Source organism: Lissotriton helveticus, chromosome 6 (assembly GCF_964261635.1).
Source record: "Lissotriton helveticus chromosome 6, aLisHel1.1, whole genome shotgun sequence".
In the NCBI taxonomy this organism is placed as follows: domain Eukaryota; kingdom Metazoa; phylum Chordata; class Amphibia; order Caudata; family Salamandridae; genus Lissotriton; species Lissotriton helveticus.
In genome coordinates this window covers 2,131,401,855-2,131,429,546 of record NC_136067.1, presented here as the reverse complement: position 1 = coordinate 2,131,429,546, position 27,692 = coordinate 2,131,401,855, and the positions used below count along the sequence as shown (strand labels likewise).

The 27,692-nt window shown below is 57.1% G+C and overlaps 1 protein-coding gene across 1 annotated transcript in view; it reads right to left on the bottom strand.

Moving 5' to 3' along the window:
• The window catches only part of LOC144764110 (uncharacterized), a 267,723-nt gene that overhangs the window by 173,177 nt on the left and 66,854 nt on the right, over window positions 1–27,692 (bottom strand). The gene's annotated exons all lie outside the window — the stretch shown is intronic.

Sequence of the window (27,692 nt, the reverse complement as noted above, 5' to 3'; positions counted from 1 at the left end):
GTTACCTGAGTGAGGGGCAGTGTGTGTGTTACCTGAGTGAGGGGCAGTGTGTGTGTTACCTGAGTGAGGGGCAGTGTGTGTGTTACCTGAGTGAGGGGCAGTGTGTATGTTATCTGAGTGAGGGGCAGTGTGTGTGTTACCTGAGTGAGGGGCAGTGTGTGTGTTACCTGAGTGAGGGGCAGTGTGTATGTTATCTGAGTGAGGAGCAGTGTGTGTGTTACCTGAGTGAGGGGCAGTGTGTGTGTTACCTGAGTGAGGGGCAGGGTGTGTGTTACCTGAGTGAGGGGCAGTGTGTGTGTTACCTGAGTGAGGGGCAGTGTGTATGTTATCTGAGTGAGGGGCAGTGTGTGTGTTATCTGAGTGAGGGGCAGTGTGTGTGTTACCTGAGTGAGGGGCAGTGTGTATGTTATCTGAGTGAGGGGCAGTGTGTGTGTTATCTGAGTGAGGGGCAGTGTGTGTGTTACCTGAGTGAGGGGCAGTGTGTGTGTTATCTGAGTGAGGGGCAGTGTGTGTGTTACCTGAGTGAGGGGCAGTGTGTGTGTTACCTGAGTGAGGGGCAGTGTGTGTGTTATCTGAGTGAGGGGCAGTGTGTGTGTTACCTGAGTGAGGGGCAGTGTGTGTGTTATCTGAGTGAGGAGCAGTGTGTGTGTTACCTGAGTGAGGGGCAGTGTGTGTGTTATCTGAGTGAGGGGCAGTGTGTGTGTTATCTGAGTGAGGGGCAGTGTGTGTGTCATCTGAGTGAGGAGCAGTGTGTGTGTTATCTGACTGAGAGGCAGTGTGTGTGTTACCTGAGTGAGGGGCAGTGTGTATGTTATCTGAGTGAGGGGCAGTGTGTATGTTATCTGAGTGAGGGGCAGTGTGTGTGTTATCTGAGTGAGGGGCAGTGTGTGTGTTACCTGAGTGAGGGGCAGTGTGTGTGTTACCTGAGTGAGGGGCAGTGTGTATGTTATCTGAGTGAGGAGCAGTGTGTGTGTTACCTGAGTGAGGGGCAGTGTGTGTGTTACCTGAGTGAGGGGCAGTGTGTGTGTTACCTGAGTGAGGGGCAGTGTGTGTGTTACCTGAGTGAGGGGCAGTGTGTGTGTTACCTGAGTGAGGGGCAGTGTGTGTGTTAACTGAGTGAGGGTCGGTGTATGTGTTATCTGACTGAGAGGCAGTGTGTATGTTATCTGAGTGAGGAGCAGTGTGCCTGTTACCTGAGTGAGGGGCAGTGTGTGTGTTACCTGAGTGAGGGGCAGTGTGTGTGTTACCTGAGTGAGGGGCAGTGTGTGTGTTATCTGAGTGAGGAGCAGTGTGTGTGTTACCTGAGTGAGGGGCAGTGTGTGTGATACCTGAGTGAGGGTCGGTGTATGTGTTATCTGACTGAGAGGCAGTGTGTATGTTATCTGAGTGAGGAGCAGTGTGTGTGTTACCTGAGTGAGGGGCAGTGTGTGTGTTATCTGAGTGAGGGGCAGTGTGTGTGTTATCTGAGTGAGGGTCAGCGTGTGTGTTATCTCTGAGTGAGGGGCAGTGTGTGTGTTATCTGAGTGAGGGGCAGTGTGTGTGTTATCTCTGAGTGAGGGGCAGTGTGTGTGTTATCCGAGTGAGGGGCAGTGTGTGTGTTATCCGAGTGAGGGGCAGTGTGTGTGTTATCTGACTGAGGGGCAGTGTGTGTGTTATCTCTGAGTGAGGGGCAGTGTGTGTGTTATCCGAGTGAGGGTCAGTGTGTGTGTTACCTGAGTGAGGGGCAGTGTGTGTGTTACATGAGTGAGGAGCAGTGTGTGTGTTATCTGAGTGAGGGGCAGTGTCTGTGTTACATGAGTGAGTGGCAGTGTGTGTGTTATCTGACTGAGGGGCAGTGTGTGTGTTATCTCTGAGTGAGGGGCAGTGTGTGTGTTATCCGAGTGAGGGGCAGTGTGTGTGTTATCTGACTGAGGGGCAGTGTGTGTGTTATCCGAGTGAGGGGCAGTGTGTGTGTTATCCGAGTGAGGGGCAGTGTGTGTGTTATCTGACTGAGGGGCAGTGTGTGTGTTATCCGAGTGAGGGGCAGTGTGTGTGTTATCCGAGTGAGGGGCAGTGTGTGTGTTATCCGAGTGAGGGGCAGTGTGTGTGTTATCCGAGTGAGGGGCAGTGTGTGTGTTATCCGAGTGAGGGGCAGTGTGTGTGTTATCCGAGTGAGGGGCAGTGTGTGTGTTATCCGAGTGAGGGGCAGTGTGTGTGTTATCCGAGTGAGGGGCAGTGTGTGTGTTATCTGAGTGAGGGGCAGTGTGTGTGTTATCCGAGTGAGGGGCAGTGTGTGTGTTATCCGAGTGAGGGGCAGTGTGTGTGTTATCCGAGTGAGGGGCAGTGTGTGTGTTACCTGACTGAGAGGCAGTCTGTGTGTTACCTGACTGAGGGGCAGTGTGTGTGTTATCCGAGCGAGGGGCAGTGTGTGTGTTATCTGAGTGAGGGGCAGTGAGTGTGTTATCTGAGTGAGGGGCAGTGTGTGTGTTACCTGACTGAGAGGCAGTCTGTGTGTTACCTGACAGAGGGGCAGTGTGTGTGCTATCCGAGCGAGGGGCAGTGTGTGTGTTATCTGACTGAGGGGCAGTGAGTGTGTTATCTGAGTGAGGGGTAGTGAGTGTGTTACCTGAGTGAGGGGCAGTGTGTGTGTTATCTGAGTGAGGGGCAGTGTGTGTGTTATCCGAGTGAGGGGCAGTGTGTGTGTTATCTGAGTGAGGGGCAGTATGTGTGTATCTGAGTGAGGGGCAGTGTGTGTGTTATCTCTGAGTGAGTGGCAGTGTGTATGTTATCTGAGTGAGGGGCAGTGTGTGTGTGTATCTGAGTGAGGGGCAGTGTGTGTGTTATCTCTGAGTGAGGGGCAGTGTGTGTGTTATCTGAGTGAGGGGCAGTGTGTGTGTTATCTGAGTGAGGGGCAGTGTGTGTGTTATCTGAGTGAGGGGCAGTGTGTGTGTTACTGTTGGACAGGCCCCATGAAGGGCTCGCTCCCTCCCCGCATGACCGGCCTTCCAGGTACTACCCGCAGAAGCAACCCCCAACCCGTCCCCCATGGGACGTCTGCTCCTGGGAATCCCTGTGTCCCTGGCCTGGGCCACCGTCAGCACCCTTGCCCGGGCCAGCCGCCATCTTAGACACTGCGCCACGAGGCCGCGTGGCCTCAGCTCGACCCCAACCCCGGGCCTGGCCAGGTCCCGACATCCCGGCACCACCATCCACCCAGGAGGTGAACGGACCACTTGGCAGGTCAATGGGAGTAAGGAGTGTCGATGGCTCTCTCCCGCCAGGTGCCGATCACCCCCAGCCTCCCCGGGCGCTGGCTCCACCCCCCTGCTGGGTGTCTGGACTCCCTCATCCCGGACCTCCCGACCTCCAAGAGCGAGGGTCCGGACATCAAAGAGTGCCAGACCTATAACTGAGGCAGTCCCAGAACAGGAAGGCAGTTGTATCCTGGAGTCGAGAGACACCGCGACGAACTCATCCTTGACGGACTGCTGGCGCTGCCGCAGCCCTGCCTTGTGAACTATTGTCCTGCCTGCTGGCGCTGCCGCAGCCTTCTGCAACCTTCATCCTCGTGGGACCTGCTGGCGCTGCCGCGGCCCGTTGTAACCTTCATCCTCGTGGGGCCTGCTGGCGCTGCCGCGGCCCGTTGTAACCTTCATCCTCGTGGGACCTGCTGGCGCTGCCGCGGGCCGTTGCAACCTTCATCCTCGTGGGACCTGCTGGCGCTGCCGCGGCCCGTTGTAACCTTCATCCTCGTTGGGACCTGCTGGCGCTGCCGCGGCCCGTTGCCACCTACGACCTCTTCGGGACCTGCTGGCGCTGCCGCGGTCTGACCCGTCCGAACACCGAGCTCGAGGATTGTGAGCTATCACCGTTCCACCGCCGTACCTACGGGTACCAAGACTGTCCCGCTACCCCCTTCCCTAATAGAGACTAGAACTGAGAGGATCATCGTGTCCTGATCTCATTGTATCGTACTACCTTACCTCAAGAACTGCCTATAAAAGGTGTTAATCTGATCTTCGTGTGGTGTCCATCTGTGGGGGGGAAGTTACTTGTCTGTACGATCGCTGGGGACGGCCCTCACCGGAGGCCTCTCCCCTTGTGCTCGGCCGACCCTCCAGGTCCCCGTCTAACATTGGTGGCCAGCGGCGGGATCCGAACCAACGCGTACCGTACAGATAGTAACTCACCCTACGACTAAACCACAATGACGACCAAAGAGAGCGGATCGGCAGAGAAGTTCCAGATGGAAAAGCTGGAGGAATACAGCCACCGAGAGCTAAAACAATTTTGCATGGACTTAGGCATTGCTACCACCGGGCTAAGCACAAAAGAAGACTTCAAAAACGCCCTAGAGGCCTGGACAGAGACGAATACCGCCACACCCCGGGACCTCGAAGCCCCGGAAGTCAACACCACCCTGACGGAAGAACGGAGAACAGGTCCCTCCCGAGAAGAGATCCAGGAGCGGGAAAAAAATAGACTACACGAGCTAGACTTGGCACGGCTCAAATTAGACGGAGAATTGAAGCTGGCAGAACAGAAAATAAACTTAGAACACTTACGGCTCAGAGAAGAGCGAGAGGAAAAACAGAGACAGAGGGATCTCGAAGAAAAAAGACTGGCATACGAACACGAGTGCAAACTAGCAGAGATAGAAATACGCAAACTGAACACAAACCTAGGGGTGCCCGAGCCACAGCGCTCCCCGGGTACTACCGAACAGAAGGTCCACATCCCCAAGGATGTGGTCCGAGAATACCACCGGAATGACGACATACAGCAGTGGTTCAAGGCCTACGAGATCGCCATGACGGCCCACCGGATCGCTCGAAGTGACTGGGGAGCTGGGCTATGGGGAAGATTCGTCAATGAGGGCCGTGATGCCCTGCTGCAGCTTCCGGACCATCAAATGACGTCCTATGACCACATGAAGGCCGCCCTCCTCAGCCGATATGGGCTTACGCCCGAAATGTACCGCCAGAGGTTCCGCAACTGCACCCGGATCCCAGGTACAACTTGGTTGGAGTACGTAAACTATTTCAGCCGAGTCTTCGAGGGGTGGATCAAGGGTAACAACGTAACCACCTACGAACAACTCTTCAATCTCATTGTGTGGGAGCACCTCTCCAACAACTGTTTCGTCGAGCTCAGGCAGCACCTCCTCGACAGTAAATTGACTGAACCACGGCAGCTCGCCACCGAGGCGGACCGGTGGGAGAGCACCCGAGTGGCCCGGAGTGGGCCGAATGAGCAGAACAGATCCAACCAAGGTCATCATCGTCCCCGAGGGGGAGGAGGAGGACCGGGCCGGGGCAGAGACGCTGTCCCGGTCACTCCCGCTAACACCACCCCGCCCCCAGCCGGCCGGGGAAACCCCCCGATGCGCCCGGGGTTCCGAGCCAACGTTACGTGTCACCGATGCCAGCGAGTCGGCCACTACGCCAGTGACCCGACCTGCCCGAAGAACCCGGCTCCCGGGCCCCGCCAGGTGGCGGCCGCCGTCCTAGGAGAAGAACAAGTCTCCGAAGACACTGAAGCATACGAGTCGGAGCAGTTCGAGTGGGAACCTGCCGCCATGACCCTGGCCTGCCTAGGGGGAAGAGACATGGTCCCGCGGACTCCCCTGCCAGCCAACACTCGGAAGTACAGCCAATGGGTGAGCATAAATGGGCGCAAGGCCGAAGCCCTGCGTGACACCGGGGCCAGTGTGACGGCCGTCCGCTGTCACCTGGTGACCCCAGAACAAATCCTGCCAAACGTTCTTTGCCCCGTCCGATCGGCAGACAATTCGGAGAGCCTGTGTCGGATGGCCTGCGTCCCCTTCGAATGGGGAGGAGTGTCCGGCATGCTAAAAGTAACTGTCCGCGACGATGCCCCCGTGGACTGCCTCCTGGGGAACGATCTCGAGAGCTCCCCGTGGGCAGCTGTTGAAAGAAGAGAGCATCTGGGGATGTTGGGTCTCCCGGACTGGGCGTGCGTGACCACCCGGTCCATGGCCACCCGCACCATCCCTAGACCGGAAGAACCCGAATGGTCAGCACCTCCTCCCCCGATCGCTCCCGAAGACGACTCCATCCATACCGGCCACCCGGAACCAACCCCAGAGGGGTCCGCACAGCCCCCCGAACTTCCCGACCTGGCTCAGTGGCGTCAAGAAGGGGGGCCCACCCAAGAACAATTCCGGCAGGAGCAAAAGACCTGTCCCTCCCTCGAGGGACTGCGACAGCAAGCGCTCGCCCAGGGCCAAGGAGACACCACCGGGGCCCACTGGGTTTATTGGGACAATGATCTCTTGTACAGCGAGCCGAGAATCGCAGAGCTGGGGGCCGGTCGAGTGCTGGTGGTGCCCCTCCACTTCAGAGACTTCCTGTTGAACTTGGCCCATGATGTCCCCCTGGCTGGGCACCTGGGGCAAGACAAAACCTACCACCGCCTGGTGACTCACTTTTTTTGGCCCAAAATGAGAAATGATTTCTCCAACCACTGCCGGTCCTGCCCGACCTGCCAGGCCAGCGGAAAGAGCGGCCGCAAACTCAAGGCACCCCTACAACCATTCCCCGTGGTGACCACCCCGTTCGAAAGGGTGGGAATAGACATTGTGGGGCCCCTGGACCCCCGAACAGCACAAGGGCATCGCTTCATCCTGGTCGACCACGCCACCCGCTATCCTGAAGCGGTCCCCCTTCGTACTATAACAGCCCCAGTAGTGGGTCGAGCCTTAATGGGGATCTTTTCTTGAGTGGGCTTCCCCCGGGAAGTCGTCAGCGACAGGGGTACGAACTTTATTTCAAAGTATATGAAATCCCTCTGGCAGCAGTGCGGGGTCGCTTACCGATTCACAACCCCCTATCACCCCCAGGGAAACGGACTGGTCGAGCGGTTCAACCGCACTCTCAAGGGGATGATCATGGGGCTAGAAGAACCCCTACGCCGCCAGTGGGACGTGCTACTACCGTGCCTCCTCTTCGCCTACCGAGAAGTCCCCCAGAAGTCCCTCGGCTTCAGCCCCTTCGAACTCCTGTACGGACACCCCGTTCGCGGGCCTCTCAGCCTAGTGAAGGAGGAATGGTAAATGGCCCCCCTAAAAGCCCCTCCAGACGTCTACAAGTACCTCCTGACCCTCCGCAATCAGACCCGGAAATTCAGGGAGATCGCCAAAGCCAATCTTGAGGCCAGTCAAGAGGACATGAAGAAGTGGTACGATCAACATGCCTCCTCCATCGAGTTTGAACCGGGTCAGCAGGTATGGGTGATGTCCCCCATCGAACCGTGTGCCTTGCAGGACAAATGGACAGGGCCCTTCAAGGTGATCGAGCGCAAGAGTCCCGTCACCTATCTCATCGACCTGGAGTCCCCCCGGAACCCCCTCCGGGTTCTCCACGCCAACAGACTCAAACCCCACTTCGTGCGCTCAGAGCTCAGCCTGCTGATGGCTACCGACAGTGGCGCAGAAGGAGACTCCGAGCCCCTCCCTGACCTACTGAGGACCCGTGAAAGAGATGGTTCGGTGGACGGGGTCCGACTCTCCGAGGCCCTGACCCCAGAGCAGCGTCAAGATTGTCGGGCCCTCCTGCTGCCGTTCGCAAACCTGTTCTCCCTCGCACCCGGAGTCACCTCCTGGTGCCTGCACGACGTGGACACTGGGGACAGTCCTCCTGTCCGACACCGGGCGTACCGAGTACCGGATCGGGTACGTACATGCATCCAAGAAGAAGTCTCCAAGATGCTCGCCCTCGGGGTCATCGAACCTTCGGACAGTCCCTAGGCCAGCCCGGTCGTCCTGGTCCCCTAGGCCGCGGCCCCGGGCACCACACCTGAGCTCCGATTCTGCATCGACTATCGGGGTCTGAACGCGGTCACCCGAACCGACGCTCACCCTATCCCCCGAGCAGATGAACTAGTCGACCGCATGGGGGCAGCCCGCTACCTAAGCATCTTCGACCTGACAGCGGGCTACTGGCAGATCGGCCTCACCCCCAGGGCCCAAGAACGTTCCGCTTTCTCCACCCCGGATGGGCACTACCATTTCAGAGTGATGCCATTCGGCATGAAGAACGCTCCAGACACTTTTCAAAGACTGGTGAACCAGGTATTGGCGGGCCTCGAGGAATTCAGCGCCGCCTACCTGGACGACATCGTGGTATACAGCCGCCACTGGACAGACCACCTCCACCACCTCCGAGAGGTCCTGCAGGCCCTCCAACAGGCCGGCCTCACCATAAAGGCCAGCAAGTGCCAAATCGGCCAGGGGTCCGTGACCTACCTCGGACACCAAGTGGGGAGCGGTCTGGTGGCCCCCCTCCAACTCAAGGTAGCTGCCATTCAGTCCTGGCAACCCCCCGAAACACAAACCGAGGTCCGAGCCTTCCTGGGGCTCACCGGATACTACCGGCGGTTCGTGAAGGACTATGGCAGCATTGTGGGGCCCCTCACGAAACTCACGTCTAAGAACCACCCAAAAAGAGTCAGCTGGACTCCCGACTGTCAAGCGGCCTTCGAGAAGCTGAAGGCCGCCATGTGCACCGCTCCTGTGCTCCAGGCCCCCGACTACAGCCGCAAGTTCATCGTTCAGACCGATGCCTCCGACCATGGTATTGGGGCTGTCCTCTCCCAACTGAACCCCGAAGGAGTCGACCAACCAGTGGCCTTCATCAGCAGACGCCTACTGCCCCGAGAACAGCGCTGGAGCACCATTGAGCGAGAGGCCTTCGCAGTAGTATGGGCCCTCAAGAAGCTCCGGCCTTACCTCTTCGGAACCCACTTCCGGGTACAAACAGATCATCGGCCCCTGCAATGGCTCATGCAAATGCGGGGGGAGAACCCCAAACTATTGCGATGGTCCATCTCCCTGCAGGGGATGGACTTCACTGTAGAGCATCGCCCTGGTCAAGACCACGCCAGCGCGGACGGCCTGTCCCGCTTTTTCCGCCTCGACGAGGAAAGTCCCCAAGAGGATGGGTGACTCTCCCCGCCTTCAGCTGGGGGGGACGCATGTTGGACAGGCCCCATGAAGGGCTCGCTCCCTCCCCGCATGACAGGGCCCTGGTACCGGCCTTCCAGGTACTACCCGCAGAAGCAACCCCCAACCCGTCCCCCATGGGACGTCTGCTCCTGGGAATCCCTGTGTCCCTGGCCTGGGCCACCGTCAGCACCCTTGCCCGGGCCAGCCGCCATCTTAGACACTGCGCCACAAGGCCGCGTGGCCTCAGCTCGACCCCAACCCCGGGCCTGGCCAAGTCCCGACATCCCGGCACCACCATCCACCCAGGAGGTGAACGGACCACTTGGCAGGTCAATGGGAGTAAGAAGTGTCGATGGCTCTCTCCCGCCAGGTGCCGATCACCCCCAGCCTCCCCGGGCGCTGGCTCCACCCCCCTGCTGGGTGTCTGGACTCCCTCATCCCGGACCTCCCGACCTCCAAGAGCGAGGGTCCGGATATCAAAGAGTGCCAGACCTATAACTGAGGCAGCCCCAGAACAGGAAGGCAGTTGTATCCTGGAGTCGAAAGACACCGCGACGAACTCATCCTTGACGGACTGCTGGCGCTGCCGCAGCCCTGCCTTGTGAACTATTGTCCTGCCTGCTGGCGCTGCCGCGGCCTTCTGCAACCTTCATCCTCGTGGGACCTGCTGGCGCTGCCGCGGCCCGTTGTAACCTTCTTCCTCGTGGGACCTGCTGCCGCGGCCCGTTGTAACCTTCATCCTCGTGGGACCTGCTGGCGCTGCCGCGGGCCGTTGCAACCTTCATCCTCGTGGGACCTGCTGGCGCTGCCGCGGCCCGTTGTAACCTTCATCCTCGTTGGGACCTGCTGGCGCTGCCGCGGCCCGTTGCCACCTACGACCTCTTCGGGACCTGCTGGCGCTGCCGCGGTCTGACCCGTCCGAACACCGAGCTCGAGGATTGTGAGCTATCACCGTTCCACCGCCGTACCTACGGGTACCAAGACTGTCCCGCTACCCCCTTCCCTAATAGAGACTAGAACTGAGAGGATCATCGTGTCCTGATCTCATTGTATCGTACTACCTTACCTCAAGAACTGCCTATAAAAGGTGTTAATCTGATCTTCGTGTGGTGTCCATCTGTGGGGGGGAAGTTACTTGTCTGTACGATCGCTGGGGACGGCCCTCACCGGAGGCCTCTCCCCTTGTGCTCGGCCGACCCTCCAGGTCCCCGTCTAACAGTTACCTAAGTAAGGGGCAGTGTGTGTGTTATCTCTGAGTGAGTGGCAGTGTGTGTGTTATCTCTGAGTGAGTGGCAGTGTGTGTGTTATCTCTGAGTGAGTGGCAGTGTGTGTGTTATCTCTGAGTGAGTGGCAGTGTGTGTGTTATCTGAGTGAGGGGCAGTGTGTGTTATCTCTGAGTGAGGGGCAGTGTGTGTGTTATCCGAGTGAGGGGCAGTGTGTGTGTTATCTGAGTGAGGGGCAGTATGTGTGTATCTGAGTGAGGGGCAGTGTGTGTGTTATCTCTGAGTGAGGGGCAGTGTGTGTGTTACCTGAGTGAGGGGCAGTGTGTGTTATCTGAGTGAGGGGCAGTGTGTGTGTGTTATCTCTGAGTGAGGGGCAGTGTGTGTGTTATCCGAGTGAGGGGCAGTGTTGGACAGGCCACATGAAGGGCTCGCTCCCTCCCCGCAGGACAGGGCCCGGGCCACCGTCAGCACCATTGCCCGGCCCAGCCGCCATCTTGGACACGGCACCACGCGGCCGCGCGGCCTCAGCCCGACCCCAACCCTGGGCCTGGCCAGGCCCCGACATCCCGGCACCACCCTCCACCCAGGAGGTGAACGGCCCACTTGGCAGGTCAATGGGAGTACGAAGTGTCGATGGCTCTCCCCCGCCAGGTGCCGAGCACCCCCAGCCTCCTCGGGCGCTGGCTCCACCCCCCTGCTGGGTGTCTGGACTCCCTCATCCCAGACCTCCCGACCTCCAAGAGCGAGGGTCCGGACATCAAAGGGCGCCAGACCTATAACTGAGGCAGCCCCAGGACAGGAAGGCAGTTGTATCCTGGAGTCGAGGGACACCGCGACGAACTCATCCTTGACGGACTGTTGGCGCTGCCACAGCCCTGCCTTGTGAACTATTGTCCTGCCTGCTGGCGCTGCCGCGGCCCTCTGCAACCTTCATCCTCGTGGGACCTGCTGGCGCTGCCGCGGCCCTCTGCAACCTTCATCCTCGTGGGACCTGCTGGCGCTGCCGCGGCCCTCTGCAACCTGCATTCTCGTGGGACCTGCCGGCGCTGCCGCGGCCCGTTGTAACCTTCATCCTCGTGGGACCTGCTGGCGCTGCCGCGGCCCGTTGCAACCTGCATTCTCGTGGGACCTGCTGGCGCTGCCGCGGCCCGTTGTAACCTTCATCCTCGTTGGGACCTGCTGGCGCTGCCGCGGCCCGTGCCACCTACGACCTCTTCGGGACCTGCCGGCGCTGCCGCGGTCTGACCCCTCCGAACACCGAGCTCGAGGATTGTGAGCTATCACCGTTACACACCCGTACCCGTGGGTACCAAGACTGTCCCGCTACCCCCTTCCCTTACTAGAGACTAGAGTTGAGAGGATCATCGTGTCCGGATCGCCCTGTATCGTACCACTCTACTACCCGAAGTGCCTATAAAAGGTGTTACCATAAGCTTTGTGTGGTGTCCATCTGTGGGGGGGAAGTTACCTGTCTGTGCGAACACTGTGCTCGGCCGACCCTCCAGGTCCCCGTCTAACAGGCAGTGTGTGTGTTACCTGAGTGAGGGGCAGTGTGTGTGTGTTACCTGAGTGAGGGTCAGAGTGAGTGTTACCTGAGTGACGAGCAGTGTGTGTGTTATACGAGTGAGGGGCAGTGTGTGTGTTATACGAGTGAGGGGTAGTGTGTGTGTTATCTGAGTGAGGGGCAGTGTGTGTGTTACCTGAGTGAGGGGCAGTGTGTGTGTTATCTGAGTGAGGGGCAGTGTGTGTGTTACCTGAGTGAGGGGCAGTGTGTGTGTTATCCGAGTGAGGGGCAGTGTGTGTGTTATCTGAGTGAGGGGCAGTATGTGTGTATCTGAGTGAGGGGCAGTGTGTGTGTTATCTCTGAGTGAGGGGCAGTGTGTGTGTTACCTGAGTGAGGGGCAGTGTGTGTTATCTGAGTGAGGGGCAGTGTGTGTGTGTTATCTCTGAGTGAGGGGCAGTGTGTGTGTTATCCGAGTGAGGGGCAGTGTGTGTGTTACCTGAGTGAGGGGCAGTGTGTGTGTGTTACCTGAGTGAGGGTCAGAGTGAGTGTTACCTGAGTGACGAGCAGTGTGTGTGTTATACGAGTGAGGGGCAGTGTGTGTGTTATACGAGTGAGGGGTAGTGTGTGTGTTATCTGAGTGAGGGGCAGTGTGTGTGTTACCTGAGTGAGGGGCAGTGTGTGTGTTATCTGAGTGAGGGGCAGTGTGTGTGTTACCTGAGTGAGGGGCAGTGTGTGTGTTATCTGAGTGAGGGGCAGTGTGTGTGTTACCTGAGTGACGAGCAGTGTGTGTGTTATCTGAGTGAGGAGCAGTGTGTGTGTTACCTGAGTGAGGGGCAGTGTGTGTGTTACCTGAGTGAGTGGCAGTGTGTGTGTTATCCGAGTGAGGGGCAGTGTGTGTGTTACCTGAGTGAGGGGCAGTGTGTGTGTTACCTGAGTGAGGGGCAGTGTGTGTGTTATCTCTGAGTGAGGGGCAGTGTGTGTGTTATCTGAGTGAGGGGCAGTGTGTGTGTTACCTGAGTGACGAGCAGTGTGTGTGTTATCTGAGTGAGGAGCAGTGTGTGTGTTACCTGAGTGAGGGGCAGTGTGTGTGTTATCTCTGAGTGAGGGGCAGTGTGTGTGTTATCTCTGAGTGAGGGGCAGTGTGTGTGTTATCTCTGAGTGAGGGGCAGTGTGTGTGTTACCTGAGTGAGGGGCAGTGTGTGTGTTATCTCTGAGTGAGGGGCAGTGTGTGTTATCTGAGTGAGGAGCAGTGTGTGTGTTACCTGGGTGAGGGGCAGTGTGTGTGTTACCTGAGTGAGGGTCAGAGTGAGTGTTACCTGAGTGAGGGGCAGTGTGTGTGTTATACGAGTGAGGGGCAGTGTGTGTGTTATACGAGTGAGGGGCAGTGTGTGTGTTATACGAGTGAGGGGCAGTGTGTGTGTTATACGAGTGAGGGGTAGTGTGTGTGTTATCTGAGTGAGGGGCAGTGTGTGTGTTACCTGAGTGAGGGGCAGTGTGTGTGTTATCTGAGTGAGGGGCAGTGTGTGTGTTACCTGAGTGAGGGGCAGTGTGTGTGTTATCTGAGTGAGGGGCAGTGTGTGTGTTATCTGAGTGAGGGGCAGTGTGTGTGTTATCTGAGTGAGGGGCAGTGTGTGTGTTACCTGAGTGACGAGCAGTGTGTGTGTTATCTGAGTGAGGAGCAGTGTGTGTGTTACCTGAGTGAGGGGCAGTGTGTGTGTTACCTGAGTGAGTGGCAGTGTGTGTGTTATCCGAGTGAGGGGCAGTGTGTGTGTTACCTGAGTGAGGGGCAGTGTGTGTGTTACCTGAGTGAGGGGCAGTGTGTGTGTTATCTCTGAGTGAGTGGCAGTGTGTGTGTTATCTCTGAGTGAGTGGCAGTGTGTGTGTTATCTCTGAGTGAGGGGCAGTGTGTGTGTTACCTCTGAGTGAGGGGCAGTGTGTGTGTTATCTCTGAGTGAGGGGCAGTGTGTGTGTTATCTCTGAGTGAGGGGCAGTGTGTGTGTTACCTGAGTGAGGGGCAGTGTGTGTGTTATCCGAGCGAGGGGCAGTGTGTGTGTTATCTGACTGAGGGGCAGTGTGTGTGTTATACGAGTGAGGGGTAGTGTGTGTGTTATCTGAGTGAGGGGCAGTGTGTGTGTTACCTGAGTGAGGGGCAGTGTGTGTGTTATCTGAGTGAGGGGCAGTGTGTGTGTTACCTGAGTGAGGGGCAGTGTGTGTGTTATCTGAGTGAGGGGCAGTGTGTGTGTTACCTGAGTGACGAGCAGTGTGTGTGTTATCTGAGTGAGGAGCAGTGTGTGTGTTACCTGAGTGAGGAGCAGTGTGTGTGTTACCTGAGTGAGTGGCAGTGTGTGTGTTATCCGAGTGAGGGGCAGTGTGTGTGTTACCTGAGTGAGGGGCAGTGTGTGTGTTACCTGAGTGAGGGGCAGTGTGTGTGTTATCTCTGAGTGAGTGGCAGTGTGTGTGTTATCTCTGAGTGAGTGGCAGTGTGTGTGTTATCTCTGAGTGAGTGGCAGTGTGTGTGTTATCTCTGAGTGAGGGGCAGTGTGTGTGTTATCTCTGAGTGAGTGGCAGTGTGTATGTTATCTGGGTGAGGGGCAGTGTGTGTGTTATCTGAGTGAGAGGCAGTGTGTGTGTTATCTCTGAGTGAGGGGCAGTGTGTGTGTTATCTGAGTGAGGGGCAGTGTGTGTGTTATCTGAGTGAGGGGCAGTGTGTGTGTTATCTCTGAGTGAGGGGCAGTGTGTGTGTTATCTGAGTGAGTGGCAGTGTGTGTGTGTTATCTGAGTGAGTGGCAGTGTGTATGTTATCTGAGTGAGTGGCAGTGTGTATGTTATCTGAGTGAGTGGCAGTGTGTATGTTATCTGAGTGAGTGGCAGTGTGTATGTTATCTGAGTGAGGGGCAGTGTGTGTGTTATCTCTGAGTGAGGGGCAGTGTGTGTGTTATCTCTGAGTGAGTGGCAGTGTGTATGTTATCTGAGTGAGGGGCAGTGTGTATGTTATCTGAGTAAGGGGCAGTGTGTATGTTATCTGAGTGAGGGGCAGTGTGTGTGTTATCTCTGAGTGAGTGGCAGTGTGCATAAACTCGGACCTGCGTTGCACTACCACCGCCTTACTGTACACCATTGCCTCTGTCAGATCATTCCTGTCCCCGAGTGTAAACCGGAGCGAGTGTTGGTGTTATATTAATTGACTAATCTATAACTGGTGTATTGTAGTGTGTTTTGACATTGTTAACATTAGTTCTTATCGCAGTTCAACATCTCACTAGGTCACTTTAGCCTTTGTTTTTTCCAGATCTGGTTGCTACTGGTCACTTGGGATCTTCCGGAAAAAGCCCTCTTGTAGCTTGTTCTATCCCTGTAGCCACAAAGGAGGTCAGCGAACAGATCCTTGGAGGCATTTCTTTCTCCTGGGTGAAAGAGGGAGCAGCTCCAGTCCTTCAGGGCTCCTCTCAGGTCCAGTCCCTCAGGGCTCCTCTCAGGTCACAGACGGCAGGTCCAGTCCTTCAGGGCCCCTCTCAGGTCCAGTCCTTCAGGGATCCTCTCAGGTCACAGACGGCAGGTCCAGTCCATCAGGGCTCCTCTCAGGTCCAGTCCCTCAGGGCTCCTCTCAGGTCCCTCAGGGCTCCTCTCAGGTCCAGTCCCTCAGGGCTCCTCTCAGGTCACAGACGGCAGGTCCAGTCCCTCAGGGCTCCTCTCAGGTCCAGTCCTTCAGGGCTCCTCTCAGGTCCAGTCCTTCAGGGCTCCTCTCAGGTCCAGTCCCTCAGGGCTCCTCTCGGGTCACAGACGCCAGGTCCAGTCCCTCAGGGCTCCTCTCAGGTCACAGACAGCAGGTCCAGCCCCTCAGGGCTCCTCTCGGGTCACTGACAGCAGGTCCAGTCCTTCAGGGCTCCTCTCAGGTCACAGACGGCAGGTCCAGCCCCTCAGGGCTCCTCTCGGGTCACTGACAGCAGGTCCAGCCCCTCAGGGCTCCTCTCGGGTCACTGACAGCAGGTCCAGTCCCTCAGGGCTCCTCTCAGGTCCAGCCCCTCAGGGCTCCTCTCGGGTCACTGACAGCAGGTCCAGTCCCTCAGGGCTCCTCTCAGGTCCAGTCCTTCAGGGCTCCTCTCAGGTCACAGACGGCAGGTCCAGTCCCTCAGGGCTCCTCTCAGGTCACAGACGGCAGGTCCAGTCCCTCAGGGCTCCTCTCGGGTCCAGTCCCTCAGGGCTCCTCTCAGGTACAGCCCTTCAGGGCTCCTCTCGGGTCACTGACAGCAGGTCCAGTCCCTCAGGGCTCCTCTCAGGTCCAGTCCTTCAGGGCTCCTCTCAGGTCACAGACGGCAGGTCCAGTCCCTCAGGGCTCCTCTCAGGTCCAGTCCTTCAGGGCTCCTCTCAGGTCACAGACGGCAGGTCTAGTCCCTCAGGGTTCCTCTCAGGTCACAGACGGCAGGTCCAGTCCCCCAGGGCTCCTCTTAGGTCACAGACGGCAGGTCCAGTCCCCCAGGGCTCCTCTCAGGTCACAGACGGCAGGTCTAGTCCCTCAGGGTTCCTCTCAGGTCACAGACGGCAGGTCCAGTCCCTCAGGGTTCCTCTCAGGTCACAGACGGCAGGTCCAGTCCCTCAGGGCTCCTCTCAGGTCACAGACGGCAGGTCCAGCCCTTCAGGGCTCCTCTCAGGTCCAGTCCTTCAGGGCTCTTCTCAGGTCACAGACGGCAGGTCCAGTCCCTCAGGGCTCCTCTCAGGTCCAGTCCCTCAGGGCTCCTCTCAGGTCCAGTCCCTCAGGGCTCCTCTCAGGTCTAGTCCCTCAGGGCTCCTCTCAGGTCACAGACGGCAGCTCCAGTCCTTCAGGGCTCCTCTCAAGTCACAGACAGCAAGTCCAGCCCCTCAGGGCTCCTCTTGGGTCACTGACAGCAGGTCCAGTCCCTCAGGGCTCCTCTCAGGTCTAGTCCCTCAGGGCTCCTCTCAGGTCACAGACGGCAGCTCCAGTCCTTCAGGGCTCCTCTCAGGTCACAGACGGCAGGTCCAGTCTTTCAGGGCTCCTCTCAGGTCACAGACGGCAGCTCCAGTCCTTCAGGGCTCCTCTCAGGTCACAGACAGCAGGTCCCGTCCCTCAGTGCTCCTCTCAGGTCACAGCCGGTAGGTCCCGTCCCTCAGTGCTCCTCTCGGGTCACAGACCGCAGGAGCAGTTCTCTCTGATCTTGCACATGTCCAGTCAGCATTCTGAAATGGGTACCAGAGGTGCTACCTTTACTCCTGGCACCAGCAAGTATGTGGGGGTGACTACTGGGCACTCACAAATCAGTGGGATAAAAGTTCCTGGAGACAACCCGAACCACTTTTTTGCAGTTTCCATCTGCCCTACTACAAACAATCCCACAGTGCACCTCACAAACTCCAAGATGGAGACATTCTCCCCTTGTGTACAGCCTGTGTGGCCACCCGGAGGTATGGCCAGGGTAATGAACAGCCCCTTCGTCTATGGTTATTCAAAGCCTGTTCTAGGGGCAGATTTAATCCCAGTAGGTTTGCTGCCCGCCTGAATATGGGGACAGGAGCGGAGGCCTTCCAAGTGTGACTTAACATTTGTTAGTGGCAGGACAGGCCTCTTTGAAGTTATTTAAGTTCCTGGGCCTACCCAAACTGGTCTTCCTGCCAGGGGATTAAAACCACTCCCCACTCAAAGGCCACCGTATCGGACCTAGGAGCAGTTTTCAAACCTAATTCCCGCCAAGGACAAGCTGGGCGTTTGCTGGAAAGCTAATGCAGATTGGCCCCCAGCAGCTTCAGGTAAAGGAAACACAACTTTCTAAAAGTTACATTTTCCATATTTTTAAAAACATCAGACCTAACCATTGGATTGGATTTTTATTAAATATAAAACGGAGTCTTTGAACTGAATTTGTAAAGCTGGTAGAGGTCAAAGGTTATAGATTTAAGCTTATGATCTATCCTTTGGCTTTTTCTATGAGCCAGCTACTGGCTGGCCAGCAGCGTCATTTTGTGCCTAGTCACTGAGGGGACATTGTGCTCTTATTTAATACTTAAAACCAGCCGCCAAGATACATAGGATAGGCTTGAAATCATGCTTTCAGTGCCGGTGTACCGGATGGAACAACAAGTGCTGCAGGATACAAGAGGCATTTAACGTTCCTTGCCATGGGTGTAGTGCTACTTGATATACGACGGCTTATTCAAAGTCAAATAGGCCAATCAAGTTTTAAGGCAATTTAGGAACACAGCAACGGAAGCAGAACTTATGTTTACACAAGCTCAAATCTCTCCTCCCCTCCTTACAATATAATTTATTAATATTACTATGTACAGAGCTTCATTGCTCCCAAGCTAGGTTTGCACTACAGAACCACCAAACGACAGACAGCGCATTTCATGCGATTACATTCACGTTTACTCGAATTAGAAAGAGGAGCTCAGGAAATCTCATGTCCAACATCAACCAAGAGCCTGCTTAGCGCCGACATGGAAGAACAATGTTCAGTTATAGAGAGAGATGACCTAGAAGGCTACCTCCTCTCGTCCAACCACACCTGAACATGCCAGGAGGCTACCTCCTCTCGTGCCGCCACACCTGAACACGCCAAATGCTACCTCCTCTCGTGCCGCCACACCTGAACACGCCAAATGCTACCTCCTCTCGTGCCGCCACACCTGAACATACCAAATGCTACCTCCTCTCGTGCCGCCACACCTGCACATGCCAAATGCTACCTCCTCTCGTGCCGCCACACCTGAACATGCCAAATGCTACCTCCTCTCGTGCCGCCACACCTGAACACGCCAAATGCTACCTCCTCTCGTGCCGCCACACCTGAACACGCCAAATGCTACCTCCTCTCGTGCCGCCACACCTGAACATACCAAATGCTACCTCCTCTCGTGCCGCCACACCTGAACATGCCAGAAGGCTACCTCCTCTCGTGCCGCCACACCTGAACACGCCAAATGCTACCTCCTCTCGTGCCGCCACACCTGAACATGCCAAATGCTACCTCCTCTCGTGCCGCCACACCTGAACATGCCAAATGCTACCTCCTCTCGTGCCGCCACACCTGAACGTGCCAGAAGGCTACCTCCTCTCGTGCCGCCACACCTGAACATGCCAAATGCTACCTCCTCTCGTGACGCCACACCTGAACATGCCAAATGCTACCTCCTCTCGTGCCGCCACACCTGAACATGCCAAATGCTACCTCCTCTCGTACCGCCACACCTGAACGTGCCAGAATGCTACCTCCTCTCGTCCAACCACACCTGAACATGCCAAATGCTTCCTCCTCTCGTACCGCCACACCTGAACGTGCCAGAAGGCTACCTCCTCTCGTGCCGCCACACCTGAACACGCCAGAATGCGACCTCCACTCGTGCCGCCACACCTGAACGTGCCAAATGCTACCTCCTCTCGTCCAACCACACCTGAACATGCCAGCATGCTACCTCCTCTCGTGCCGCCACACCTGAACATGCCAGCATGCTACCTCCTCTCGTCCAACCACACCTGAACATGCCAGCATGCTACCTCCTCTCGTCCAACCACACCTGAACATGCCAAATGCTACCTCCTCTCGTGCCGCCACACCTGAACACGCCAGAATGCTACCTCCTCTCGTGCCGCCACACCTGAACATGCCAAATGCTACCTCCTCTCGTGCCGCCACACCTGAACATGCCAAATGCTACCTCCTCTCGTGCCGCCACACCTGAACGTGCCAGAAGGCTACCTCCTCTCGTGCCGCCACACCTGAACATGCCAAATGCTACCTCCTCTCGTGACGCCACACCTGAACATGCCAAATGCTACCTCCTCTCGTGCCGCCACACCTGAACATGCCAAATGCTACCTCCTCTCGTACCGCCACACCTGAACGTGCCAGAATGCTACCTCCTCTCGTCCAACCACACCTGAACATGCCAAATGCTTCCTCCTCTCGTACCGCCACACCTGAACGTGCCAGAAGGCTACCTCCTCTCGTGCCGCCACACCTGAACACGCCAGAATGCGACCTCCACTCGTGCCGCCACACCTGAACGTGCCAGAATGCTACCTCCTCTCGTCCAACCACACCTGAACATGCCAAATGCTTCCTCCTCTCGTACCGCCACACCTGAACATGCCAGAAGGCCACCTCCTCTCGTCCAACCACACCTGAACATGCCAAATGCTACCTCCTCTCGTGTCGCCGCACCTGAACATGCCAGAATGCTACCTCCTCTCGTGCCGCCACACCTGAACATGCCAAATGCTACCTCCTCTCGTGCCGCCACACCTGAACACGCCAAATGCTACCTCCTCTCGTGCCGCCACACCTGAACATACCAAATGCTACCTCCTCTCGTGCCGCCACACCTGCACATGCCAAATGCTACCTCCTCTCGTGCCGCCACACCTGAACATGCCAAATGCTACCTCCTCTCGTGCAGCCACACCTGAACACGCCAAATGCTACCTCCTCTCGTGCCGCCACACCTGAACACGCCAAATGCTACCTCCTCTCGTGCCGCCACACCTGAACATACCAAATGCTACCTCCTCTCGTGCCGCCACACCTGAACATGCCAGAAGGCTACCTCCTCTCGTGCCGCCACACCTGAACACGCCAAATGCTACCTCCTCTCGTGCCGCCACACCTGAACATACCAAATGCTACCTCCTCTCGTGCCGCCACACCTGCACATGCCAAATGCTACCTCCTCTCGTGCCGCCACACCTGAACATGCCAAATGCTACCTCCTCTCGTGCCGCCACACCTGAACACGCCAAATGCTACCTCCTCTCGTGCCGCCACACCTGAACACGCCAAATGCTACCTCCTCTCGTGCCGCCACACCTGAACACGCCAAATGCTACCTCCTCTCGTGCCGCCACACCTGAACACGCCAAATGCTACCTCCTCTCGTGCCGCCACACCTGAACATACCAAATGCTACCTCCTTTCGTGCCGCCACACCTGAACACGCCAGAATGCTACCTTCTTTCGTCCCGCCACACCTGAACATGCCAAATGCTACATCCTCTCGTACAACCACACCTGAACATGCCAAATGCTACCTCCTCTCGTGCCGCCACACCTGAACACGCCAAATGCTACCTCCTCTCGTGCCGCCACACCTGCACATGCCAAATGCTACCTCCTCTCGTGCGCCACACCTGAACATGCCAGCATGCTACCTCCTCTCGTCCAACCACACCTGAACATGCCAGAAGGCTACCTCCTCTCGTGCGCCACACCTGAACACGCCAGAAGGCTACCTCCTCTCGTGCGCCACACCTGAACACGCCAAATGCTACCTCCTCTCGTCCAACCACACCTGAACATGCCAGCATGCTACCTCCTCTCGTGCCGCCACACCTGAACATGCCAGCATGCTACCTCCTCTCGTCCAACCACACCTGAACATGCCAGCATGCTACCTCCTCTCGTCCAACCACACCTGAACATGCCAAATGCTACCTCCTCTCGTGCCGCCACACCTGAACACGCCAGAATGCTACCTCCTCTCGTGCCGCCACACCTGAACATGCCAAATGCTACCTCCTCTCGTGCCGCCACACCTGAACATGCCAAATGCTACCTCCTCTCGTGCCGCCACACCTGAACGTGCCAGAAGGCTACCTCCTCTCGTGCCGCCACACCTGAACATGCCAAATGCTACCTCCTCTCGTGCCGCCACACCTGAACATGCCAAATGCTACCTCCTCTCGTGCCGCCACACCTGAACATGCCAAATGCTACCTCCTCTCGTACCGCCACACCTGAACGTGCCAGAATGCTACCTCCTCTCGTCCAACCACACCTGAACATGCCAAATGCTTCCTCCTCTCGTACCGCCACACCTGAACGTGCCAGAAGGCTACCTCCTCTCGTGCCGCCACACCTGAACACGCCAGAATGCGACCTCCACTCGTGCCGCCACACCTGAACGTGCCAGAATGCTACCTCCTCTCGTCCAACCACACCTGAACATGCCAAATGCTTCCTCCTCTCGTACCGCCACACCTGAACATGCCAGAAGGCCACCTCCTCTCGTCCAACCACACCTGAACACGCCAAATGCTACCTCCTCTCGTGCCGCCACACCTGAACATACCAAATGCTACCTCCTTTCGTGCCGCCACACCTGAACACGCCAGAATGCTACCTTCTTTCGTCCCGCCACACCTGAACATGCCAAATGCTACATCCTCTCGTACAACCACACCTGAACATGCCAAATGCTACCTCCTCTCGTGCCGCCACACCTGAACACGCCAAATGCTACCTCCTCTCGTGCCGCCACACCTGCACATGCCAAATGCTACCTCCTCTCGTGCGCCACACCTGAACATGCCAGCATGCTACCTCCTCTCGTCCAACCACACCTGAACATGCCAGAAGGCTACCTCCTCTCGTGCGCCACACCTGAACACGCCAAATGCTACCTCCTCTCGTCCAACCACACCTGAACATGCCAGCATGCTACCTCCTCTCGTGCCGCCACACCTGAACATGCCAGCATGCTACCTCCTCTCGTCCAACCACACCTGAACATGCCAGCATGCTACCTCCTCTCGTCCAACCACACCTGAACATGCCAAATGCTACCTCCTCTCGTGCCGCCACACCTGAACACGCCAGAATGCTACCTCCTCTCGTGCCGCCACACCTGAACATGCCAAATGCTACCTCCTCTCGTGCCGCCACACCTGAACATGCCAAATGCTACCTCCTCTCGTGCCGCCACACCTGAACGTGCCAGAAGGCTACCTCCTCTCGTGCCGCCACACCTGAACATGCCAAATGCTACCTCCTCTCGTGACGCCACACCTGAACATGCCAAATGCTACCTCCTCTCGTGCCGCCACACCTGAACATGCCAAATGCTACCTCCTCTCGTACCGCCACACCTGAACGTGCCAGAATGCTACCTCCTCTCGTCCAACCACACCTGAACATGCCAAATGCTTCCTCCTCTCGTACCGCCACACCTGAACGTGCCAGAAGGCTACCTCCTCTCGTGCCGCCACACCTGAACACGCCAGAATGCGACCTCCACTCGTGCCGCCACACCTGAACGTGCCAGAATGCTACCTCCTCTCGTCCAACCACACCTGAACATGCCAAATGCTTCCTCCTCTCGTACCGCCACACCTGAACATGCCAGAAGGCCACCTCCTCTCGTCCAACCACACCTGAACATGCCAAATGCTACCTCCTCTCGTGTCACCGCACCTGAACATGCCAGAATGCTACCTCCTCTCGTGCCGCCACACCTGAACATGCCAAATGCTACCTCCTCTCGTGCCGCCACACCTGAACATGCCAAATGCTACCGCCTCTCGTGCCGCCACACCTGAACATGCCAGAAGGCTACCTCCTCTCTTACCGCCACACGTGAACGTGCCAGAATGCTACCTCCTCTCGTCCAACCACACCTGAACATGCCAAATGCTTCCTCCTCTCGTACCGCCACACCTGAACATGCCAGAAGGCTACCTCCTCTCGTCCAACCACACCTGAACATGCCAAATGCTACCTCCTCTCGTGCCGCCGCACCTGAACATGCCAGAATGCTACCTCCTCTCGTGCCGCCACACCTGAACATGCCAAATGCTACCTCCTCTCGTGCCGCCACACCTGAACATGCCAAATGCTACCTCCTCTCGTGCCGCCACACCTGAACATGCCAAATGCTACCTCCTCTCGTGCCGCCACACCTGAACGTGCCAGAAGGCTACCTCCTCTCGTGCCGCCACACCTGAACACGCCAGAATGCTACCTTCACTCGTGCCGCCACACCTGAACGTGCCAGAATGCTACCTCCTCTCGTCCAACCACACCTGAACATGCCAAATGCTTCCTCCTCTCGTACCGCCACACCTGAACATGCCAGAAGGCTACCTCCTCTCGTCCAACCACACCTGAACATGCCAAATGCTACCTCCTCTCGTGCCGCCGCACCTGAACATGCCAGAATGCTACCTCCTCTCGTGCCGCCACACCTGCACATGCCAAATGCTACCTCCTCTCGTGCCGCCACACCTGAACATGCCAAATGCTACCTCCTCTCGTGCCGCCACACCTGAACACGCCAAATGCTACCTCCTCTCGTGCCGCCACACCTGAACACGCCAAATGCTACCTCCTCTCGTGCCGCCACACCTGAACACGCCAAATGCTACCTCCTCTCGTGCCGCCACACCTGAACACGCCAAATGCTACCTCCTCTCGTGCCGCCACACCTGAACATACCAAATGCTACCTCCTTTCGTCCCGCCACACCTGAACATGCCAAATGCTACATCCTCTCGTACAACCACACCTGAACATGCCAGAATGCTACCTCCTCTCGTGCGCCACACCTGAACATGCCAGCATGCTACCTCCTCTCGTCCAACCACACCTGAACATGCCAGAAGGCTACCTCCTCTCGTGCGCCACACCTGAACATGCCAGCATGCTACCTCCTCTCGTCCAACCACACCTGAACATGCCAGCATGCTACCTCCTCTCGTCCAACCACACCTGAACATGCCAAATGCTACCTCCTCTTGTGCCGCCACACCTGAACACGCCAGAATGCTACCTCCTCTCGTGCCGCCACACCTGAACATGCCAAATGCTACCTCCTCTCGTGCCGCCACACCTGAACATGCCAAATGCTACCTCCTCTCGTGCCGCCACACCTGAACGTGCCAGAAGGCTACCTCCTCTCGTGCCGCCACACCTGAACATGCCAAATGCTACCTCCTCTCGTGCCGCCACACCTGAACATGCCAAATGCTACCTCCTCTCGTGCCGCCACACCTGAACATGCCAAATGCTACCTCCTCTCGTGCCGCCACACCTGAACGTGCCAGAATGCTACCTCCTCTCGTCCAACCACACCTGAACATGCCAAATGCTTCCTCCTCTCGTACCGCCACACCTGTACGTGCCAGAAGGCTACCTCCTCTCGTGCCGCCACACCTGAACACGCCAGAATGCGACCTCCACTCGTGCCGCCACACCTGAACGTGCCAGAATGCTACCTCCTCTCGTCCAACCACACCTGAACATGCCAAATGCTTCCTCCTCTCGTACCGCCACACGTGAACATGCCAGAAGGCTACCTCCTCTCGTCCAACCACACCTGAACATGCCAAATGCTACCTCCTCTCGTGCCGCCGCACCTGAACATGCCAGAATGCTACCTCCTCTCGTGCCGCCACACCTGAACATGCCAAATGCTACCTCCTCTCGTGCCGCCACACCTGAACATGCCAAATGCTACCGCCTCTCGTGCCGCCACACCTGAACATGCCAGAAGGCTACCTCCTCTCTTACCGCCACACGTGAACGTGCCAGAATGCTACCTCCTCTCGTCCAACCACACCTGAACATGCCAAATGCTACCTCCTCTCGTGCCGCCACACCTGAACATGCCAAATGCTACCTCCTCTCGTGCCGCCACACCTGAACATGCCAAATGCTACCTCCTCTCGTGCCGCCACACCTGAACGTGCCAGAAGGCTACCTCCTCTCGTGCCGCCACACCTGAACACGCCAGAATGCTACCTCCACTCGTGCCCCCACACCTGAACGTGCCAGAATGCTACCTCCTCTCGTCCAACCACACCTGAACATGCCAAATGCTTCCTCCTCTCGTACCGCCACACCTGAACATGCCAGAAGGCTACCTCCTCTCGTCCAACCACACCTGAACATGCCAAATGCTACCTCCTCTCGTGCCGCCGCACCTGAACATGCCAGAATGCTACCTCCTCTCGTGCCGCCACACCTGAACATGCCAAATGCTACCTCCTCTCGTGCCGCCACACCTGAACATGCCAAATGCTACCGCCTCTCGTGCCGCCACACCTGAACATGCCAGAAGGCTACGGCCTCTCGTACAACCACACCTGAACATGCCAAATGCTACCGCCTCTCGTACAACCACACCTGAACATGCCAAATGCTACCGCCTCTCGTACAACCACACCTGCACATGCCAAATGCTACCTCCTCTCGTGCCACCACACCTGAACATGCCAGAAGGCTACCGCCTCACGTACAACCACACCTGAACATGCCAAATGCTACCTCCTCTCGTCCAACCACACCTGAACATGCCAGAAGGCTACCTTGTTTCGTGCCACCACACCTGAACATGCCAAAATGCTACCTCCTCTCGTCCAACCACACCTGAACATGCCAAATGCTACCTCCTCTCGTGCCGCCACACCTGAACATGCCAGAAGGCTACCTCCTCTCGTGCCGCCACACGTGAACATGCCAGAAGGCTACCTCCTCTCGTACCGCGACACCTGAACATGCCAAATGCTACATCCTCTCGTACAACCACACCTGAACATGCCAGAATGCTACCGCCTCTCGTACAACCACACCTGAACATGCCAAATGCTACATCCTCTCGTACAACCACACCTGAACATGCCAGAATGCTACCTCCTCTCGTCCAACCACACCTGAACATGCCAAATGCTACCTCCTCTCGTGCCGCCACACCTGAACATGCCAGAAGGCTACCTTCTTTCGTGCCGCCACACCTGAACATGCCAAATGCTACCTCCTATCGTGCCGCCACACGTGAACATGCCAGAAGGCTACCTCCTCTCGTGCCGCCACACCTGAACATGCCAGAAGGCTACCTCCTCTCTTACCGCCACACGTGAACATGCCAGAAGGCTACCTCCTCTCGTACCGCGACACCTGAACATGCCAAATGCTACCGCCTATCGTGCCGCCACACGTGAACATGCCAGAAGGCTACCTTCTTTCGTGCCGCCACACCTGAACATGCCAAAATGCTACCTCCTCTCGTCCAACCATACCTGAACATGCCAAATGCTACCTCCTCTCGTGCCGCCACATCTGAACATGCCAGAAGGCTACCTCCTCTCGTGCCGCCACACGTGAACATGCCAGAAGGCTACCTCCTCTCGTACCGCGACACCTGAACATGCCAAATGCTACATCCTCTCGTACAACCACACCTGAACATGCCAGAAGGATACCTCCTCTCGTACCGCGACACCTGAACATGCCAAATGCTACCTCCTCTCGTGCCGCCACACCTGAACATGCCAAAATGCTACCTCCTCTCGTCCAACCACACCTGAACATGCCAAATGCTACCTTCTTTCGTGCCGCCACACCTGAACATGCCAAATGCTACCTCCTATCGTGCCGCCACACCTGAACATGCCAGAAGGCTACCTCCTCTCGTGCCGCCACACGTGAACATGCCAGAAGGCTACCTCCTCTCGTACCGCGACACCTGAACATGCCAAATGCTACATCCTCTCGTACAACCACACCTGAACATGCCAGAATGCTACCGCCTCTCGTACAACCACACCTGAACATGCCAAATGCTACATCCTCTCGTACAACCACACCTGAACATGCCAGAATGCTACCTCCTCTCGTCCAACCACACCTGAACATGCCAAATGCTACCTCCTCTCGTGCCGCCACACCTGAACACGCCAGAAGGCTACCTCCTCTCGTCCAACCACACCTGAACACGCCAGAATGCTACCCTCTTTCGTGCCGCCACACCTGAACATGCCAAATGCTACATCCTCTCGTACAACCACACCTGAACATGCCAGCATGCTACCTCCTCTCGTCCAACCACACCTGAACATGCCAAATGCTACCTCCTCTCGTGCCGCCACACCTGAACATGCCAGAAGGCTACCGCCTCTCGTACAACCACACCTGAACATGCCAAATGCTACCTCCTCTCGTCCAACCACACCTGAACATGCCAGAAGGCTACCTTCTTTCGTGCCGCCACACCTGAACATGCCAAATGCTACCTACTATCGTGCCGCCACACGTGAACATGCCAGAAGGCTACCTCCTCTCGTGCCGCCACACCTGAACATGCCAGAAGGCTACCTCCTCTCTTACCGCCACACGTGAACATGCCAGAAGGCTACCTCCTCTCGTACCGCGACACCTGAACATGCCAAATGCTACCGCCTATCGTGCCGCCACACGTGAACATGCCAGAAGGCTACCTCCTCTCGTCCAACCACACCTGA